Source organism: Pinus tabuliformis, chromosome 2_2 (assembly GCF_031772625.1).
Source record: "Pinus tabuliformis cultivar Carrire ecotype Pingquan chromosome 2_2, CPIR1, whole genome shotgun sequence".
Classification (NCBI taxonomy): domain Eukaryota; kingdom Viridiplantae; phylum Streptophyta; class Pinopsida; order Pinales; family Pinaceae; genus Pinus; species Pinus tabuliformis.
Window position 1 is genome coordinate 800,977,008 of NC_142300.1, and position 16,626 is coordinate 800,993,633.

The 16,626-nt window shown below is 46.3% G+C and overlaps 2 non-coding genes and 1 pseudogene across 2 annotated transcripts; all 3 read right to left on the bottom strand.

The window, feature by feature from the left end:
- Window positions 1–823: 823 nt before the first annotated feature.
- Window positions 824–12,070, bottom strand: LOC149195192 (25S ribosomal RNA; annotated as a pseudogene).
- Window positions 12,071–12,317: 247 nt separating this feature from the next.
- LOC149195193 (5.8S ribosomal RNA) lies at window positions 12,318–12,471 on the bottom strand. Its single transcript, XR_016255294.1, has one exon. It is a non-coding gene; the product is annotated as a 5.8S ribosomal RNA (ribosomal RNA).
- Window positions 12,472–14,138: 1,667 nt separating this feature from the next.
- LOC149195194 (18S ribosomal RNA) lies at window positions 14,139–15,951 on the bottom strand. Its single transcript, XR_016255424.1, has one exon. It is a non-coding gene; the product is annotated as an 18S ribosomal RNA (ribosomal RNA).
- Between the last annotated feature and the right edge of the window lie 675 nt (window positions 15,952–16,626).

Consider the following 16,626-nt stretch of genomic DNA (forward strand, 5'->3'; position numbering starts at 1 on the left):
GCAGGCTTGGACATTGGGGCATGACTTGGAAAGCCCTCGTTTCCGTAGGCTTGGGCGCCGCCGGTTTCAGTCGGGGCGCGACTCGGAAACCCCAAGTTTCCCCAAGCTTGGGCAACGCCGGTTTCAGTCGGGGTGCGACATGGAAACCCCAAGTTTCCCTCGGCTTGGGTGCCGGGGCACAACATGGAAACCCCAAGTTTCCCAGGCTTGGGCGCGACTTGTAAACCCCAAAAAAAATTGCGCTGGGCGGAAACCCAAATTTTTTTTCTACGTCGGGGGGAACCCCCAAATTTTAGGCGTCGGGTTTGGTGGAAACCCCAAATTTTTGGCGCGACATGGAAGCCCCTAATTTTAGGAGCCCAGTGGAAACCCCAAATTTTATGTGCCGGGTGGAAACCCCAAATTTTTGGCGCGACATGGAAGCCCCAAATTTTGGGAGCCCGGTGGAAACCCCAAATTTTAGGCGCCGGGTGGAAACCCCAAATTTTTGGCACGACATGGAAGCCCCGAATTTTAGGAGCCCGGTGGAAACCCCAAATTTTAGGCGCCAGGTGGAAACCCCAAATTTTTGGCGCGACATTGAAGCCCCGAATTTTAGGAACCCGGTGGAAACCCCAAATTTTCGGCACCGGGTAGAAACCCTAAATTTTCGGCGCCGGGGCATGGCATGGAAACCCCAGTTTTCCTAGGCTTCGGTACCCTTTCCATCGCGACGTGGAAACCCCAAATTTCCTGCCCCCAAACAATGAAAAATTGTCGTCTGGAGGAAGAGGCAGAAGCGCGAGAGGGTTGCCCAGATTTTGTTTGTGACAAGAGCGAAGCTTTGAATCGAGGTGACCAAGGGCTGAATCTCAGTGGATCGTGGCAGCAAGGCCACTCTGCCACTTACAATACCCTGTCGCGTATTTAAGTCATCTGCAAAGGATTCTTCTCAACGACCGTTTGAAATTGAACTTCAAAGTTGCCCCGACCGAGATGCTTCACGATCGTGGTTTGCAAATGACACGGGCCCCTGGGGGCGATAAAGCGATGCCCCTACTGCAGGTCGAGATACAGTCGAAGAGTGACATGCACCGCTTCTAGCATGGATTCTGACTTAGAGGCATTCAGTCATAATCCGACACATGGTAGCTTCGCGCCACTGGCTTTTCAACCAAGTGCGATGACCAATTTTGTGAATCAACGGTTCCTCTCATACTAAGTTGAATTACTATTGCGGTGCGGTTCATCAGTAGGGTAAAACTAACCTGTCTCATGACAGTCTAAACCCACCTCACATTCCCTATTGGTGGGTGAACAATCCAACACTTGGTGAATTCTACTTCACAATCATAGGAAGAGCCAACATCGAAGGATCAAAAAGCAATGTCGCTATGAACGCTTTGCTGCCACAAGCCAGTTATCCCTGTGGTAACTTTTCTGACACCTCTAGCTTCAAATTCCGAAAATCTAAAGGGTCGATAGGCCACGCTTTCACAGTTTGTATTCATACTAAAAATCAAAATCAAATGAGCTTTTACCCTTTTGTTCCACACGACGTTTCTGTTCTCGTTGAGCTCATCTTAGGACACCTGCGTTATCTTTTAACAGATGTGCCGCCCTAGCCAAACGCCTCACCTGACAATGTCTTCCGCCTGGATCGACCCGCCGAAACATGCCATAAGGCCAAAAACAGGGGTAGTGCCCCGTCTCCGCCCCACGGAATAAGTAAAATAACGTTAAAAGTAGTGGTATTTCACTTGCGCCGAAAATGGCTCCCACTTATTCTACACCTCTCAAGTCATTTCACAAAGTCGGACTAGAGTCAAGCTCAACAGGGTCTTCTTTCCCCGCTGATTCTGCCAAGCCCATTCCCTTGGCTATGGTTTCGCTAGATAGTAGGTAGGGACAGTGGGAATCTCATTAATCCATTCATGTGCGTCACTAATTAGATGACGAGGAATTTGGCTACCTTAAGAGAGTCATAGTTACTCCCGCCGTTTACCCGCACTTGGTTGAATTTCTTCACTTTCACATTTAGAGCACTGGGCAGAAATCACATTGCGTCAGCATCTGCAGGGACCATCACAATGCTTTGTTTTAATTAGACAGTCGAATTCCCCTTGTCCGTACCAATTCTGAGTCGACTGTTCGACGCCTAGGGAAAAGCCCCCGGCAGGGGGCATTCTACGCCCGTAGCCCAATCGGCACGCGACTGCCTGCCATCGCCGCGAGAGCAGCTCAGGCAGACTGCCGATAGCCCATGAGTTGAGGGTGCAGACCCCTAGGCACGGCCCTTAGAGCCAATCCTTTTCCCGAAGTTACGGATCTGTTTTGCTGACTTCCCTTACCTACATTGTTCTATTGACCAAAGGTTGTTCACCTTGGAGACCTGATGCAGTTATGAGTACGACTGGGCATGAACGGTACTCGGTCCTCCAGATTTTCAAGGGCTGCTGAGGGCGCACCGGACACCGCAAGACGTGTGGTGCTCTTCCAGCTGCTGGACCCTATCTCTGGGTGAACCGATTCCAGGGTGGGCAAGCTGTTAAAAAGAAAAGATAACTCTTCCTGGGGCCCCTGACGACATCTCTGGATTTCCTAACGTTGCCACCTGCCACCATGTCCCTATTCAGGAATATTAACCTAATTCCCTTTCAATGCTTGTGCAAAGTGCACCCTTGATACAAGGCTTCCCCATCTCTTAGGATCGACTAACCCATGTCCAAGTGATGTTCACATGGAACCTTTCCCCACTTCAGTCTTCAAAGTTCTCATTTGAATATTTGCTACTACCACCAAGATCTACACCAGGGGCCGATCCACCCAAGCTCACGCCCGAGGTTTCTCAACGACCCCCACATCCTCCTACTCATCGGAGCCAGGCAATTGCTCCGACGGTCGAGTATAGATTGCGTGCTTCAGTGCCATCCATTTTCTGGGCTAGTTGATTCAGTAGGTGAGTTGTTACACACTCCTTAGCGGATTTCGACTTCCATGACCACCGTCCTGCTGTCTTAATCAACCAACACCCTTTTTGGGATCTAGGTTAACACGCAATTCGGCACCGTAACTCGACTTTTGATTCATCCTGCATCGCCAGTTCTGCTTACCAAAAATGGCCCACTTGGAGCTCTTGATTCCATGGCGTGGCTCAATGGAGCAGCTGCACCGTCTTACTATTGTTGGGAAAAGTATCCATTCAGAATGCCCCTATCCCACTCTAAGGTGTGATAGTGCCTTAGCAACAAACAAGGAAAACTACTTGAGTATTCTTCTTTATGAAATGTAAATGAGGAGAAAGGATGTAACTAACCTATGTCTTTCGCTAGTTTGTTGATCCAATCGCTCCTCTCTTCAATAGCTCCCAACTCCCTGCTCCCTTACCGGCCCAGCTTCATCGAATTCCTGCAAGATCAAAAGAGAGAGAAACTACACGAAGATATAGATATACATTCATAAAAATCTCAGGATCAGATTAAGCTAAACATGCAAATATAACAAAACATCATTGATACACAACATGTAGGAGAAACTCAAATAGTTTATTGATATGATAATAAAGTCCAAGAGGAGATACAACCAAGTGAGTCCCGATCCAGCATCTACCTCCCAGCAAAGGAATCCCTTCCTCTCCTCCAACAACGCATAAATCACCCAATGTACTAATCTCAATCTCAAACCAACAACAATTCTCTGCAAAGTACAAAATTCCAGCCTCTGGATCTCTGGGATGAGGGATCCATATATAGATGTAAGCAGAGAGGATGAATCAGCTTATGTTTTGACTTGTGGCTTCTCTCTGTCAGTTCTTGCTTCCACTTGGAGACTGAGAGCCTCTTACTCATCACTTGGTTGAATTCAGTGAGGCAAGTATAATTGGAGAAGATTCTGGAAGCTTCCATGGTCTTTCCACCTCGTTGAATGACTCTGCCACTTGTCATTTCCCGCTCAACGCACCTAGGTAGTGAATTCAAGTGCGTTGCAACGCACCTAGATAGTGTACTGGGGTGCTTTGCAACGCAGGCAGCTAGTGGAGCTTCTAAATTGATCCTGATTTGACTACTTCTGAGTGGTTTTTGGTGGAGAAATTCTGGGAGAAGTTGTCATTGGTTGACCTTGTTCCTTTAGTAGCTGTAACAACATCTTTAGGGACTTTGGATCCCTTGGATTATGGACATTTCATGCTTAAAGATGTAAGGCACAAAAATGTCTATAACAGTTGCCCCCTAAAGTATGAGGTCGTTTATCAGGTGAAATGCTTTATTAGGAGGATCCGAAGTTCATTCAATCTTGGGAGGAGACCTGTAATAAGATACAATACAATACATTATTTTTCATACTGTTTTCATGATCTAGCTGAGGCAGTCATTCCCATGCTCATCTTTATAAATTCATTTTTATGTACATAGGACAAACAATCGTCTGATGGTAGACTGATGATTCTGAAGAAATCATCATCCTTTTGGTAGGATGATTATCTGTTCTACAATGTTGTACATGTCAATGTCTTTATTTTTGCTGAATATATATCGCAGCGCGGATGGATGAAACTAGATCCGGGGTCTTCAATCTCATTCGATCTTCACTCTAAGTACAAGTCGATCCATGTGAGAAATGTTTTGAAGTCGAACATGGAAAGACATTGCTTGATTACCAGTCAATGATGTAAACTGTTAACAAGCGTGAGAGGAATCACCGATAATGATAATGACCCTCAAGGTACAGTAGTACAATTCACGTGGTGTAAATAAATGACTTGGCGTCGAACACCACGCAAAATCTTTCGGTCGAAGGTCATTGATGTATACCTGTCGCTGGAAGTGAGAAACTTGCCATTGAGGCATGCAAGCTTCAAAGTACTGAAGGGGGTTTTCCTAGATCAACTTCTTGGATAATGAGCTGATGTCGACAAGAAGCGATCCGTCAAAGGAGGGCCTTGATGTATCCCACATCAGTGACACGGAACGGAGCAAATGATTTTGATGGAGGTGAAAACGATCTGATGATATAAGGTTCAGGGTGGCGGTCATGAAAGAATGAAGTATAATGTATGGTAGTGGATGGGACACGGTTGACTTCTCTGGATGACTTCTCTTGAACATATTGGTGAAACTTATGTGATGGATTGGTAGCATTTACCCCAAAGGTGGATGGTATGGTGAGACCATGGTGATGTGACCGGTGAATGAAACAACCCAACCTGACTCAGGCATGGAGTGGAAGTCTCATGTTCAAGAGCGACTTGCTACCAATAAAGGTTCTTTGAGTTTCTTCCCAATTTTTCCCCAGTCATTGCTGACCAGTACCTCTTTATTTTTTTCAAGCTTGAGGAGGATAACATATGCTTGTTCTATAATTTTCCCTTCGGGCAAACCCATCTCTATGTTTTAACGAGCCTAGCGATAGTGAAACTCGTTCTCGTCTAAAGACAAGTTTGTCGCTATTAATATTTTTAACGAGTCTAACAACAAAGATAACTCAGTTCTTTTCATTTTTAGAGAGTCTGAAAAGGTACGTAAAGTTAACTCCAGATTTCCTTTTTCGTCATCTAATCCCTTAAGTCTGAAAAAGTATAAAACAATACAGAAGGGATGAATTTTCGATAGTTTTAACGAGCCGAACAAAACAAGCGCTCGATCTTTTTGTGCAATAATCCCTCGGGTCCAAAAAGATTAAAATCTAGAGGAGGGATAGCTCTTCCTGTCGCTTTAACGAGCTGGAAGGCCAAAACTCCGCAATCTTTTCATATTTTATGAGTCAAATGAAAAGAGCTTAAAGAAGACTCGTCTTTTTAGGAACAAGTGATAAAATGGGTAGCAGTTGATTCCAGGTAAGGGTTGGAATTTTCCAAGCACGACAGTGTCACAAGGATGGCTAGTGAAATCACTCTTCACAGCTGTTCCTCAAAATGGGTAAACAATCAAATGGAGGTGAATGATCGACCAATGGAAAAGTGGAGGTGATGGTGCAAACACGACCAAGGCTTTAATGGCTGATAATGTTACATTCACGGTGGTTATTTACCGGAGGATAGTTCATTTTTTAACGAGCTTAAACGCGGGTTGAAACACTTGCTCGATCTTATGTTTATTTTTTAACGAGCATGAACTATGTGCTAAAACTGCTCGATAATCTAGTCATATGATAAGAATGTCTCATGTAAGATGTCATTTTTTATGGAGCTTGCACCTTACAAAGCTATGCCCCGCATCCTTTCGTTATGCAAGTTTAGAAACGACTAATCCTACGAGTTTAAAGGGTTAGACCTACGGGTTTAAAGGGAGCACCTAAAAATTTAAAAAAATAAATATCTGCCCCTTGCTTGCACTCCAAAAGGTTTGCATGCCCCCAGGTATAAAGTACGATTTCAAGGTTACCTTTCAATTTGCAGATAAAACATTTTTTCTACCAGGAAAGGCCTACCTCTTTCAGGTTACCCAAAGATTGTTCTATTAATCTTTCAAACAAAACACTTCTTCGGCGATGTCTACCGAGATAGACAAAGGTGAGTGACAACAAGCGCCAAACACATAACTTTGACAAAAGAATCTTATTCTAGAATAACCCCTCTTCCAAGACGGACGGGGTACAAACTAGTCATATTCTCCGGCGGAAACCTACCCTATACCCGAAGTTTTCCTGCCGAAGCAGACCAGGACGCATGCCCCCTGGGTTCCAGTCATATCCCTCTGAATTACTCGCGCTCATCGGGAGGACGGACCGTGGGTTGAGACATTTCTTGCATGAAGAGACCATTTAGGGATGGTATATGACTATTTACGATGCATGATCTGGGAAATGAAAGCTGGTCCACGAGCTTGACCACTCTTCCTTCGTGCGAAAAACACATTACTCTAAAGAGTGAGGAGACGATGGCTCCCATGCAATATATATAGTCTCGTCCAAGGAGTAGGTTATAATCCAAGGGTCCTTGAACGACCATCACGTTCATTTGAACGGTCTTCCCTTTCAATGTTATGGGTACATTGGGGAGGATCCCTAAAGGTCGACTGGTTCCTTTATCAAAGCCTGTCAGATTTCTCATTTCAGGAAAAAGCGATGGCGAACCAAGCGCTTTCCAAGTAGTAGAGGAAAGGATACTCACAGATGCCCCCTCATCAATGATGGTGCCAGCCATGACCATTCTGTATATTTGGACGATAATTCGGAATGGTATGCTTGGTGGCAAACGGGGTCTGCCTAGTTGGTTCCAGTCGAAGGAGACAACTAGGTTGCTTGGTGGTGGGACCGAGTAGACGGCCGGGTATCGCTCTGACGAACTTCCTTCCTGCGATAAAGGAATGGGGGGATTGCCCCCGTGCTCGTCGGAGTCTGTGTTGATGAAGAGAATTTGGATGGTGTCATCTTTATCCTCTTCAGTGACTATATCATTCGAAGATAAAACCTCTGAAGGCAAGACCGGGTCAACTGCCGCCTCGACCTTTTGACTTTCGTCGGGTATGGATTCAGTTGGTTCATCTTCAATGACCGGTGCTTCAGCTGACCACTTGAGCGGGCCAGCTGGATTTTCAACTAACGAAGGACTCGGCAAGAGTTTTTTATATCCAGGAGGAAGTCGTAACGGTGAAACCGGACGATCATCCAAAACGCTTTTTGCTTCGTCTAAGAAGGGACAACGGTGGATGGCGTGGTTGCCTTCGCACAGTCTACAGGGAGATATAGCCCTCCCTTTTTGTCCTGGGACTTCACTTTCGCTAGTTGACGGTGTGCTTTCAACATGGTTATCAGAGGTTGACGCCACCAGATTGTGCAAACGGGGAGACTAGTCCCTTAGTATCTGAGGGATGCAGGGACAATCTCTGTGAAAGTGGTCTCCCTTGCAAATGACACATGGAGATTTAGGCCTGGTCAGTGCAGTGTGTGGATTTTCATTAGACGACACTCGTTTTCCCCCAGTAGCTTTTGGCTCCTTCTTCTCCTTAGGAACTTGACTTTTGGCTTTGCCAGCCCCATCAAGTGAAGAGGAAGGAGGAGAGGAAGAATTAGAGGAAGTAGAAGGCTGGTGGGTAACTCTGGACTGGTCTAACTGCTGTTTCGACTATTCAGGAATAGTGGTGTTCTGAACGACATTGGTTGAGAAGAGCCAGACTGGCAAGCCAATTGTCAGTCTTGGAAGCGACAATGTGGCCAAATGGGGTGCACCAACATCTCCCCAAGAGGAGAAGGGACTAGGATTTCCACCAAGGGGAATTCCTTGGTTGGTAGGCTCCATTTTCTCAACCTAAAGATCAACGCAGGAAAAAAGGTATGAATATTCCGTATAAAATAAATTTTAACAACGCTTGGACACAACTTGCTTTTTCAATTTTAAAGAGTCGAGAAAAAGCAAAAGATGACTCTAGTCTCCTTCGATTTTTAATGAGCCTGAAGTGACAAGTGCTCAGATGGACATTTTCTGTTAAGGAGTCTGAAAAGGAACGAAAGGGACTACTCTGGAGTTCTAGGTAGAGGGTGTGCCAAACCTTTCGCAAAACCGCAGAATACTTTTTATGGTACGGGTGGTCAATCTTCCCGAATGCTGTGTTCAGTGCATTGCGATCAGTAGGGCGGCCGAAACGGTTTCCTATGGATAAAGGTTTTATGCCTATAGGGGTCTCCCAATATATACTCGACGGTACGTGGGAGCACAATCCGTACTGGTGCTTATCGTCTCTCAGGAGGAATCACCCAACCATCAGTGAGATCGACAGTCACCAGGTTTTACGACGCCGAAACACGTCTCTAGCCTAGTCCTCTATGTTGTGTGTTAAGTTACAAAGTGTTGTTAAGTTCATTCAATTTATTTTAGGTTGATCTTTCTTAGAAGTTTTCCTATTTGGATCACCACAAGATGTAGATACAATTCCTAAATGCAGTCTAAAGATGATAAGCAAGCTTTTATCTCTTTTCAACAATGAAAATCCTAGCTACAAGGGGAAAAGAAAGACACAATCTTTTCTCAAAGAGCATAGAGCACACTGTAAATGCACTTTTCCTAAATCAAAGCATGCAAACTGTCAAAATGCAAATGCACAAATGCATGTATTTGTTTTCACTTTCTTAATATTGATGCCTAAAAAGAAAGCTGTTGTACAAAATTTGAATTCGATTTCAAGTGAAAACACAAACAAGTTTCTTTTTGAAATCAAAAAGACGATTACGACACTTTATGATTTTGAAGTGATTTTGAAGTAAACACTTGTTTCGACACTAGAAATTCATAAATTCAAACCAAAAGACAAAAGTAAAAGCACAATCAACTGTCAACAGCAAACAAATTTACTCCTAAGATCAAAACGACATTTATGACATGTCTAGATCTAAGGGCAACAATATGACTAGTTTACTTTTGTAATGGGAAACTGCAAATGATGTAACAAACACACAAAAAAAATATAGTTTCTTTTATACAACTGAGGTAGAATTAAGGCAGAGAAAAGGGGTTTTCAGATAGGTACACACACTGATAAAAGGCTGCAAAAAACAGAGATAAAACTGAACACAAGGATGCAAAGAACCACAGCTGCACAGGATAAAGGCTGATCAGCGCACCTGCAACACAGAGAAACTGAATTGCAGCGCAGGTAGCCCTCTCGGGACCTGCGTTGAAATGCAGAGTCTCTTCACAGAGCCTGCACTGAAGTAGAAACGAGACTTGTCTCTGGGTTCTGGGTCACGGTTTGCAGTTTGATTTGAGGTTTTTGGCCGGATAAAAGCTATCAAAAAGGTACAATTAGGAGGATGATTTAAAGGAGGACTAAGAGCTATCACAAAGGGCAGTTAGAGCATTTTTGGATCAGCTTATTCAGATCATAAACAGGCCCAGTGAGTGGACTAGAGTGGCAGATCTCTACTTTGCATTTGTAAATGGCAAATGCAGTTCGATTCTCCACTCCTAAGTTTATGAGAAGAACAACAATAGAAACAAAAATAAACTAACTAGATACGTTCCCCAACGGAGTCGCCAATTTGTTGTTGGGAAAAGTATCCATTCAGAATGCCCCTATCCCACTCTAAGGTGTGATAGTGCCTTCGCAACAAACAAGGAAAACTACTTGAGTATTCTTCTTTATGAAATGTAAATGAAGAGAAAGGATGTAACTAACTTGTGTCTTTCGCTAGTTTGTTGATCCAATCGCTCCTCTCTTCAATAGCTCCCAGCTCCCTGCTCCCTTATCGGCCCAGCTTCACCGAATTCCTGCAAGATCACAAGAGAGAGAAACTACACGAAGATATAGATATACATTCATAAAAAGCTCAGGATCAGATTAAGCTGAACATGCAAATATAACAAAACATCATTGATACACAGCATGTAGGAGAAACTCAAATAGTTTATTGATATGATAATAAAGTCCAAGAGGAGATATAACCAAGTGAGTCCCGATCTAGCATCTACCTCCCAGCAAAGGAATCCCTTCCTCTCCTCCAACAAAGCATAAATCACCCAATGTACTAATCTCAATCTCAAACCAACAACAATTCTCTGCAAAGTACAAAATTCCAGCCTCTGGATCTCTGGGATGAGGGATCCATATATAGATGTAAGCAGAGAGGATGAGTCAGCTTATGTTTTGACTTGTGGCTTCTCTCTGGCAGTTCTTGCTTCCACTTGGAGACTGAGAGCCTCTTACTCATCACTTGGTCGAATTCAGTGAGGCAAGTGTCATTGGAGAAGATTATGTAAGCCTCCATGGTCTTTCCACCTCGTTGAATGACTCTTCCACTTGTCATTTCCCGCTCAACGCACCTGGGTAGTGCATTCAAGTGTGTTGCAATGCACCTAGACAGTGTACTGGGGTTCTTTGCAACGCAGGCAGCTAGTGGAGCTTCTGAATTGATCCTGATTTGACTAGTTCTGAGTGGTTTTTGGTGGAGAACTTCTGGGAGAAGCTGTCATTGGTTGACCTTGTTCCTTTAGGAGCTGTAACAACATCTTTAGGGACTTTGGATCCCTTGGATTATGGACATTTCATGCTTAAAGCTATAAGGCACAAAAATGTCTATAACACTTACCTATTTAAAGATCGAGAATAGGTCGAGGTGTTACGCCCCCGATGCCTCTAATCATTTGCTTTATCTGATAAAACTTGCGCGTGAGCTCCAGCTATCCTGAGGGAAACTTTGGAGGAAACCCGCTACTAGATGGTTCGATTAGTCTTTCACCCCTATACCCAAGTCAGACAAATGATTTGCACGTTAGTATCGCTACGAACCTCCACCAGAGTTTCCTCTGGCTTCGCCTTGCTCAGGCATAGTTCACCATCTTTTGGGTCCCAACAGGTGTGCTCACACTTGAACCCTTTGCATAAGCTCAAGGTCAGTTGACGATGCACCCCCCAGAGAGGGGATCTCGTCCGTCAGCTTCCTTGCGCCCCGCGGGTTTTCAAACCCGCTGACTCGCACACATGTTAGACTCCTTGGCCCGTGTTTCAAGACGGGTCGAATGGAAAGCCTGCCAACCAACGCCACGAGTGCGTAGGTGCACACAGCCCGCCACAAGGGCGCACGCTTCGTTCCTTGACCACCGCAGCGGTAACTGGCAGGTAGTAATCCACCCGCGCTTGTGACAATGCAGCAGCCCGTGTTGGTTTGCACCTCAAGTCGAGCGGCGAACCAGCCTGAGCCTTTCCGCATCCAACCAAGACGAATCAACAGCCTCCATCTGCTTCCCTCTTAGCAATTTCAAGCACTCTTTAACTCTCTTTTCAAAGTCCTTTTCATCATTCCCTCATGGTACTTGTTCGCTATCAGTCTCTCGCCCGTATTTAGCCTTGGACGGAATTTACCACCCAATTAGGGCTGCATTCCCAAACAACCCGACTCATCGACAACGCCTCGTGATGCGACAGTGCCCCGGGCTGATGGGGCTGTCACCCTCTCAGGCGCCCCCTTCCAAGGGACTTGGCCCAAGTCCGCCGCTGAGGACGCTTCTATAGACTACAATTCAGGCAGCGCCGCCACCCGATTTTCATACTGGGCTCTTCCTGGTTCGCTCACCGCTACTAGGGGAATCCTTGTAAGTTTCTTTTCCTCCGCTTAATTATATGCTTAAACTCAGCAGGTGTTATCGCCTGAGCTGGGGTCGCAAAGTTGGAGCTAAATCTTCCCTACCCCATGGGAGGACAAGGGAGAGCAAAGCGAGTTTGAGCGATGCCACACAAAGCCCTCATCGGCTAATGCCGATTGCCCATCCAAGGGGACAAGATCATCGCTCGCCGACGCATGCCACGAAATATCGCTTGAGGTATATCAGCTGACCACACCGCATGGGGCATAGACGACCAGCTCCGCTGCTCCCTAGCATATTGCAGGGAGCGTGTTTGAATGGGATGCAACGCCCAGATAGACATGCCCTCGACCGAGGCCTCGAGTGAAAATTGCGTTCAAAAACTTGATGATTCACGAGATTCTGCCATTCACACTAAGTATCGCATTTCGCTACATTCTTCATCGTAACAAGAGCCGAGATATCCATTGCCGAGAGTTGTTTCGTTTCCACGTGTATTACCGAAAAATCGGCCACAAAACGGAATAGGGGCACCCCCCACAACAAATGTAAGGCCAAGGGGCAAAAGGAGGACAAACGCATGAGAGAAAGAGAAACAAAGGAGTCTAACCCCCTCACAGGGGGAGGGCTCGAACAGAGGACAATCTCCTCCAGCCCCACGCCCTCACAAAAAGGGGGGAAATGCGTGGAACAACGATCAAGAAGGACTAGGTTGGCCACCCCGAGAGCTCGCACTGCTTTTAGCCCTTCCCCTAAACCAACCCACAACAATTCCCCCTTTTCTCTGTAGAGCTAGGGACCGAAAGGAAGAAAAGGGTAGAAAACAAAGCACAAACAAGGCACAAGCCTCCCAAATCCCTGTGCCTTCAGCAAAAGGGGGGAATTGAAGGGGACGACGATCAAGAAGGACTAGGGTGGCCACCCCGGGAGCTCGCATTGTGTTTCGTCCTTCCGGAACACCAATCCAAAACAATCCCACCTTTTCTCCGTAACGCTAGGGGCCACAAGGAAGAAGGGAAGAAAACAACAAGAGAGAAAGGGATATATCAACTGTCGCTACCGGCTCACACGGGGAGGCTTCAAACAGAGAACAAGCTTCCCCAACCCCGTGCCTTCGCAAAAAGGGGGGAACTGCAGGGGACGGCGATCGAGAAGGACTAGGTGGCCACCCTGGGAACTCACACTAATTTTCGTCCTTCCTGAACACCAATCCACAACAATCCCACATTTTTTCTGTAAAGCTAGGGGCCGAAAAGAAGAAGGGAAGAAAACAACATGAAAGAAAGAGAGATATCAAACGCGTCCACCGGCTCACAGGGGGAGGCTCAAATAGAGAACAAGCTTCCCCACCCCCGTGCCTTCGCAAAAAGGGGGGAACTGCAGGGGATGGCGATCGAGAAGGACTAGGGTGGCCACCCTCAGAACTCGCACTACTTTTCATCCTTCCTGAACACCAATCCACAATAATCCCACCTTTTCTTCGTAAAGCTAAGGGGCCAAAAGCAAGAAGGGAAGAAAACAACAGGAAAACAAGAGATATCAAACGTGGCTACTGGATCACAAGGGGAGGCTCAAATAGAGAACAAGCTTCCCAAACCCTGCACCTTCGGAAAAAGGGGGGAACTGCAGGGGACGACGATCAAGAAGGACTAGGGTGGCCACCCTGGGAACTCGCACTGGTTTTTTTCCTTCCCGAAAAATCTCACCCAAGCAAAACATCAACCGTCGCCACCTTTTCGAGAGAACCAACTATGGAAACCCGCACCCTTGGCCCATGCCTTCAAACGAACAAAAGACCGAGCACCGCTGCTATGAATGAGTCCAAATTTATCCATCGTATTTACCGAGCACCTCAACTTTGCAGCAACCATGCCTGGCTGAACAGATCATCGGAAGGGCTCCCAAGAAACAAGCTTCTGGACCCCCTGCAGAAACACATTGGGGGGAAGAAAAAAAAAGGATGGGTGGGACAAGCACAAGCATGGCTTGCAAGCACACACGAAAAAACAAGTGTAGTTACCTCGAGGCAAGCAACCAAGAATGTTCTCGCCAAACACCAAACCCGCTCCCCTAGAAACGGACCACAAAGTCCCACATTGCAATCGAAACCCAACCAACCCGAACCAAAAAAGAAAACCCCTGCTATCAATGATCCTATCGCAGGTTCACCTACGATAACCTTGTTACGACTTCTCCTTCCTCTAAATGATAAGGTTCAATGAACTTCTCATGATGTCGACGGCGGTGAACCACCATCGTCGACGCAATCTGAACACTTCACCGGATCATTCAATCGGTAGGAGCGATGGGCGGTGTGTACAAAGGGCAGGGACGTAGTCAACACGAGTTGATGACATGCGCTTACTAGGAATTCCTTGTTGAAGACCAATAATTGCAATGGTATATCCCCATCACGATGAAATTTGAGAAGATTTACTGATCCTCTCGAACCAGGAAGAAAAACTCATTGGTTGCATCAGTGTAGTGCGCGTGTGGCCCAGAACATCTAAGGGAATCACAGACCTGTTATTGCCTCAAACTTCCATGGCCTAAATGGCCATAGTCCCTCTAAGAAGTTGGCCGCGAAGGGGAACCTCCGCGTAGCTAGTTAGCAGGCTGAGGTCTCGCTCGTTATCAGAATTAACCAAACAAACCGCTCCACCAACTAAGAACGGCCATGCACCACCACCCATAGAATCAAGAAAGAGCTCTCAATCTGTCAATCCTTACTATGTCTGGACCTGGTAAGTTTCCCCGTGTTGAGTCAAATTAAGCTGCAAGCTCCACTCCCGGTGGTGCCCTTCTGTCAATTCCTTTAAGTTTCAGCCTTGCGACCATACTCCCCCCAGAACCCAAATACTCTGATTTCTCAGAAGGTGTTGGTTGAGTCCTTAGAGCAACATCCGCTGATCCCTGGTCGGCATCGTTTATGGTTGAGACTAGGACGGTGTCTGATCGACTTCGAGCCCCCAACTTTCATTCTTGATTAATGAAAACATCCTTGGCAAATGCTTTCGCAGTGGTCCGTCTTTCATAAATCCAAGAATTTCACCTCTGACAATGAAATACGAATACCCCCGATAGTCCCTATTAATCATTACTCCAGTCCCGAAGGCCAACACAATAGGACCAGACTCCTATCACGTTATTCCATGCTAATGTATTCAGAGCATAATCTTGCTTTGAGCACTCTAATTTTTTCAAAGTAACAGCGCCGGAACCGCTACCCAGCCAATTAAGGCCAGGAGCATGCCGCTGACAAAAGGTATGGAAGGGTAGGTGCACACGGAGTAGGCAGACCGACCTTTACGACCCAAGATCCAACTACGAGATTTTTAACTGCAACAACTTAAATATACACTATTGGAGATGGAATTACCGCGGCTGCTGGCACCAGACATGCCCTCCAGTGGATCCTCATTAAGGGATTTAGATTGTACTCATTCCAATTACCAGACTCGATGAGCCCAGTATTGTTATTTATTGTCACTACCTCCCCATGTTAGGATTGGGTAATTTGCGCGCCTTCCGCCTTCCTTGGATGTGGTAGCCGTTTCTCAGGCTCCCTCTCCGGAATCGAACCCTAATTCTCCATCACAAGTCACCACCATGGTAGGCCTCTATCCTACCATCTAAAGTTGATAGGGTAGAAATTTGAATGAAGCATCGCCAGCACAAGGGTTGTGCGATCCGTCGAGTTATCATGATTCACCAGAGAAGCGGGCAAGCCCGCGCCAGACTTTTATCTAAAAAATGCATCCCTTCCAAAGATTTGGGACTTGGTGCACGTATTAGCTCTAGAATTACTACGATTATCCGAGTATTATGGTACCATCAAAAAAACTATAACTGATTTAATGAGCCATCCACAGTTTCACAGTCTGAATTAGTTCATACTTAGACATGCATGGCTTAATCTTTGAGACAAGCATATGACTACTGGCAGGATCAACCAGGTATCACCCTCCCGCTTCAAAGGGCATTCCGGGCACTCTCTTACCGAGAGCCAACCTAAACACCCATCAAGTCAAAGAGATGTCAAAATATCATGTAAAACTTTTATGCCTTGCACCTCTTGCATCCCAAGAAGGAAGCACACGCAACATGCCAAGGACATGGTGAACAAATGGGCAGACCTGCCGAGCCACAACGCACCAAGGCCACTCCGGAGTTTGCAACCACGGCCCAACCAACAAGAAAATGAGCGATCACTCACCCACTCCCTTAGAAATGCCTCCAAAGGCCTCCACGCCCCACACCGAGGGCACCTAGGAGTCCACCCGGACAGCAGCAACGATGGACCTCGATCACCTGATCGCCTATGGCAGCCTCGATGCAAAGGAAATAAATGGATAACGACCAACCACGCAACCTCTATATTACAAATGAGCCACAACCCTCCCCGCCCCCGCACCGAGGCCACCTAGGAATCCACCCAGACAGCAGCAACGATGGACCTCAATCTCCTGACCACCTGCGGCAGCCTCGACGTGAAGGAAAAGGAAGGAAATAAAAAGAGGACGACCGACCGCACAAATCCTATCATAGAGAGGCCATACAAACCTCCCCGCCCCGCACCGATGCCACCTAGGAGTCCACCCGGACAGTAGCAACAGTGGACCTTGATGAGATGA